Source organism: Saccostrea echinata, unplaced genomic scaffold, assembly GCF_033153115.1.
Source record: "Saccostrea echinata isolate AGI-Se365-2 ecotype Australia unplaced genomic scaffold, CSIRO_AGI_Sech_v1 ptg000015l, whole genome shotgun sequence".
In the NCBI taxonomy this organism is placed as follows: domain Eukaryota; kingdom Metazoa; phylum Mollusca; class Bivalvia; order Ostreida; family Ostreidae; genus Saccostrea; species Saccostrea echinata.
This window is the reverse complement of record NW_026889764.1, coordinates 8,035,461-8,041,287: the sequence shown is the minus strand read 5'-3', so window position 1 is coordinate 8,041,287 and position 5,827 is coordinate 8,035,461. Positions and strand designations below refer to the sequence as shown.

The 5,827-nt window shown below is 37.3% G+C and overlaps 1 long non-coding RNA gene across 1 annotated transcript; it reads left to right on the top strand.

Annotated features, from left to right (window-relative positions):
- The first annotated feature begins 4,557 nt into the window (after positions 1-4,557).
- Positions 4,558-5,436, top strand: LOC133187815 (uncharacterized). Its single transcript, XR_009721253.1, has 2 exons — positions 4,558-4,614; positions 4,783-5,436. It is a non-coding gene; the product is annotated as an uncharacterized LOC133187815 (long non-coding RNA).
- Positions 5,437-5,827: the final 391 nt, after the last annotated feature.

Sequence of the window (5,827 nt, the reverse complement as noted above, 5' to 3'; positions counted from 1 at the left end):
GGTGGTGGCTGAACCAGAGGGATCTCTGTCATCGGTGACCTGCAGCTAGAAAGCCGAGGACGACCCTCAACAACCTGGGAAGACGGCAGTTCCATCTCCTTAGTCTGTCCAACCTCATCCTCAACTGGAGCCTGAGCAGACAGAGGCAATGGCAATGCCACCTCCACAGTCTCCTCAGGTTCTGGCCAAGGAAGAGCCAGAACAGGCTCAGGGGATGGCAGACACACTTTCTCAGGCTGTACAAGTTCTGCCTCAGGGCCAGCAATCACACACAGTGGAGATGACAAAGTCACCTCTACAGTCTGCTCAAGCTTCTCCTGAGGCAGCTCCTGCACAGGCTCAGGAAGTGGCAGTGCCACCTCCTCAGGCTGCTGAAGAGCATCTTCAGCACTCAAGGTCTGCTTCACTCTGGTCCTCTTCACCTAAAAGAGAAAAGAGACTATGTTAAAAACAGGAATGAAAATGGTTTACATTTTTTATACAACAATAGCAAAGTGAAATATAACAAGGCTTGAACTGTCCTAAGCAAAGGGAATTTGGGGGGGGGGGGGGGGGGGAAGGACACATGAAACATACCTTACCTACTGATAATTTTTTGAGGTATTCTTAAAGACCCAATTTTTTTACCATACGGTTACCTGAGGAGGGGGAGTGGTCTTGGTAGTACTGATGTTATTTACCTGGAAAGCCCCAATACTCAAGATGTCAAAAATCCCTATACACGCTGCATTACACAGGAAGTACGGCTTTTGATAATCAGGGTCAACATTACGCATTTTGAGTGAAAATATTTAAATTAATTAAGTACTGAAATATAAAATTCGTAGACTTAGCGTTTTTGTCGATATCTTTTAAAGAAAAAAAAATTAAAAAGACATATCTTTTTTAACAATCGTAAAATTAAAAAAGAAAAAAAAAACGCGTGAAAACTATAAAGCAATCATATCAGTATTTTAATCGCCAATAAAAAGAAATTATTAGAAAATATTAAGTGTGAATATTGAAATAAAAGATTCCACTTATTGTGTGGACATTTACCACGATCGGAATATTATTTACTTTTCTTGTGAACAATGGTGTCCAAATATTCACCATTTCCGAAGGTCCGTGTACTTATGCCCTGTTTACAGGTTTGGATATAAAAAGCATCTAATTTTTCTTCAAAAAGTTCTATAGTTATCTTGGACGTCATATCGCTAACAAGTACAAAATAGCAGTGGAGATAGAAAAAAAAAAAAAAAATCACGAAGTCACTGTTTAATTATTTTTAAAAAATAAAATTATCAACCAATATAACAGCGATATGATTTTTTTTTAACAGAGTGTATACAAAGCGACCTTTCACGCAGTACATGAAAGTGTTTGATGCGTGACGAGGTAATTGTTTTCAAGACATGCAAACTCAGATTATCAGTTAGCCCACGTAGCTGGCCTGTCAATCAAATCAGAAGCTATTGTTTTTTTAAAGATTGTCAAGCGGTATACTATTGATCTTGAATTAGGTAGATTTTGGGGGCGTTAACATAAAATTGGGTGTTTAATTTAAGATTATAGTGCCTTCAGATGTTCGTAGACAAAAAATCTGCATGCAATATTTACCAGGGGTTTTGAAAACATAACGATGCATATTCTTGTATAATTCAAAGAAAAATTACTAAACATATATTCTAGATGTTTTGTTTATCCGAACTTGTTTTAGAAGAAGTGTGAAATACCATATATAGATATTAAAATGTAGCACACAGTTCCTTTAAGTATTGGAACTCTTCAACTCCAGGGAAAAAGACAATAAAATTCAAACTACGTTGCGTATGTCCTTAAGTATTTGATAGACTCATCATATAAAATTACTCCAATACATAAGAGCCTGACTTTTAGCTTTTTAAAAGTCCTTTAGTAATTAATATTTTAGCCTACTGTGAGGAAAAAAGAAGAGATTCAGACCTCAAAAGCAATTGCATTGTGTGGCATGCACTAGACTGAAAATATGGTCTGTAATGAACTCTGGGTAAAATACTGTAAGTGGTTGGGACTTCCAGATCACTTTGACATATCCATGGTATTCAAGATATCGGAGTTAAAGAAACCAAAGTTCAACTGTATTTGAGTTATCTCATCACAACAGAAGTTTTATGGATAACCATTTAAAAGTTTATACTACAGATATACAGTAAAACATGGTTATAGCGAACACGCTTACATATGTATAATGAAATGACGCTTATAGCAAAGTGATTTTCATTCCCTTTGACTTTAAAATTAAATATATTGTAAACTTAACAAACACAACAAATCATGCTTATAACAAAGCAAAATTGTCCGTCCCTGGCACTTCGTTATAAGCGTGTTTTATTGTACACAGTTAAATGAACATAAACTCTATAAGGTATCTTGTTCTCTTAGAGTTATATTCATAAACTCTATAGGTGTCTTGTTCTTAGAGTAAAGTATTAATGTTCAAAAATTGAAAACATTTCATTAACAAGAGACACATGGCCCACATTGCTCACCTGAGCAGATTGTCTAGGAAAAAAGCAGAAATCAGTCCAGTATTGAAAAGTTTATTGGGGATAAACTTGAATTTACTACCCCAGGATACTTCTTGATATCAATATTACTAATCATGGCTTTGCTGGACATGAGCAGAAGAATTTTAAAGATTTTTTCCTATGTATTCTTATTTCTTATGTAAAACTCTGATCGCCCATTGTGGCCCCACCCTACCCACCCTAAATTTGAACAAATTTGAATCTTAACTACCTGAGGATGCTTCTATAATACTATGACTAATCATGGCTTTGCTGTTCTTGAGCAGAGGATTTTTTCATGATGATTCCTACATATATTTTTATATAAAACTTTGACCCTCTGTTATGCACCTCTCTAACCCCTGAGGGTCATAATTTGAAAAAAAAATTGATTCTACAATACTTAAGGTTGCTTCTGTATAAATATGACTAATAATGGTTTTGCTGTTTTTTAGAAGAAAGATTTTTAAAGATATTTCCTATATATTTCTATGGTAGACTTTGACCTACTGTTGTGGACCTACCCTACTATAATACTGTGACTAATCAAGGCTTTGATGTTCTTCAGAAGAAAATTTTTAAAGCCATTTCCTATATATTCCAATGTAAAACTCAGACCCCCAATTGTGGCCCTGCCCTACCCCTGGGGGTTATGATATGAACAAACTTGAATCTAGAGTATGTAATGAAGCTTTCATCTTTTCTTAGCCAGTGAATCTTGAAAAAAGATTTTTAAAAGATGCCACTATATTTTCACAAATATTTAGTTATCTCTCCTTGAAAGATCCTGTGAACAAACTTAAATCATGTTTGGTTGAAATTGGCCCAGTGGCTCTGGAGAAGAAGATGAAATTATAAAAATTTTAAGATGACGACAATGAAAGACATTTACAGACAAATTTTGAGCAGAAAATCTCACTTGAGCCTTCGTCTGTCTAAAACTGTTTGAGTAGCCAGATCATAACAAAAGTGGTGATGGACAGATGGATGGTTTGACAAACAAGTGTAGATGGACCTAAATGGACAGAGAAATACAGTAGACTATGTGATTCTTATAGGGTTCCTTCATTTTCATGCAGGATGCTAATTAAATACAACTGCAGTGATATAGACCAAAGCAACATTTACATATAATTATGCAAAAGTCAACAAGAAGTCTGTGAGTGAGTTCTCACTAGTAATACCCCTGCTTTGATGTGAATAAACTCTTTTGTAAATATACACTCTGATGTGAATATACCTCCTCATATTGACACTGAATTCGTACAAAAATGAATCCCACCATATGGCATGCCTAAACAAAGACTGTGCTAAAATTTCAAGCATCTGCGATGAGTAGTTGCTGAGAAAACTGTGACATGAACACATGGACACACAGACAGACACAAGGGTAAAACAGTATACCCCCTCTCCTTTGGAGCTGGGGTATAATGATCATCAAAGACACAATGTGTTTTCAATATATGACCAACTGAGCCATGTCACCCTCGGGGCCTCAACCATAGGCACAGGCCCCATAAATTTCACATTTACTTTAATAAATTGCTAAGGTTCAATTTATAATTAGGCAAACAGTTTCCTGTTAAATTCTTATGAACAGAAGATAATTTGCAGAGTTTAAGGAGATTTCAGTATATGTCCAACTTTGCTCCACCCTGGGGGGGGGGGGGGGGGGGGGGTGATCCATAGACCAAGAGACCATGATTTTTAGTCTTGACAATGGGCTTCCATCAAAGTTCACTGGAGCCTTTGCTAAGGTGATGCAAAAACCCAACTTTTCCAAAGAAAATAAAAATTACTAATATAATTCATTATAATAACCCCCATATTGACCCCTCCCAAAACAAGAGGCCCATGTGCCACATCACTTACCTGCAGCAAAAAAAGCAGAAATCAGTCTTTATTAAATTTTAAATACAACAAGAGGCCCATGGGCCACATCGCTCACCTGAGTAACTTTGGCCATGCTGTTCATTACCAGACTCCCCCCTTGTAATACCTATTGTGGCCCCACCCTCCCCCCAGGGGCCATGATTTGAACAATTTAGAATCTACACTACCCCAGGATGCTTCCACATAAGTTTCAGTTTTTCTGGTCCAGTGGTTCTTGAGAAGATTTTTAAAGATTTTTCCTATATATTTCAATGTAAAACTTGGGATTCCCCCTATTGTGGCCCCGCCCTATCCCCCGGGGGTCATGATTTGAACAATTTAGAGTGTACACTACTTGAGGATGCTTCCACATAAGTTTCAGCTTTTCTGGCCCAGTGGTTCTTAAGAAGAAGATTTTTAAAGATTTTTCCTATATATTTCTATGTAAAACATTGATTCCAGATTGTGGCCCCGCCCTACCCCCGGGGGTCATGATTTGAACAATTTAGAATCTACACTACCCCAGGATGCTTCCACATAAGTTTCAGCTTTTCTGGCCCAGTGGTTCTTGAGAAGAAGATTTTTAAAGATTTTTCCTATATATTACAATGTAAAACTTGGATTCCCTATTGTGGCCCGCCCTACCCCGGGGGGTCATGATTTGAACAATTTAGAATCTACACTACCCCAGGATGCTTCCACATAAGTTTCAGCTTTTCTGGTCCAGTGGTTCTTGAGAAGAAGATTTTTTAATGACCCCACCCTATTTTTGTCTTCTCTTGATTATCTCCCCTTGTGAGGGGACTTGGCCCTTCATTTTAACAATTTAAATTCCCCTTTACCCAAGGATGCTTTGTACCAAGTTTGGTCAAAATTGGCCCAGTGGTTCTTGAGAAGAAGTCAAAAATGTTAAAAGTTTACAGACGGACGGACAGACAGACAGACAGACGGACAGACAGACGGACAGACGGACGGACGACGGACAAAATGTGATCAGAAAAGCTCACTTGAGCCTTCGGCTCAGGTGAGCTAAAAAGTGGCCCGGGGAAGGGGGTGGGGGTCAAGATTTGATCAAAGTTATCTATACTACCTAAAATGCTTCCATATTTTTTATGACTAATCATGGCTTTTGTAAAATTTTCAAGATTTTTTTCCTATACTTTTATCTTCTATTCTATTAGAAAACTTTGATCATCCATTGTGGCCCATCCCTACGCTCCAGAGGTCATGATTTGAATAAGCCTGAAACACTACCTGCATGAGGATGCTTCCAGATGAATATGACTAATAATCATGATTTTTTTTGTTTCAAGAAGATTTTTATTAAAGGTTTTTCCTTATATATCACGATGTAAATCTTTGACTGCACATTGTGACCTCTCCCTACTACCAGGGGTCATGAGTTGAACAAAATTGAATCTTCACTA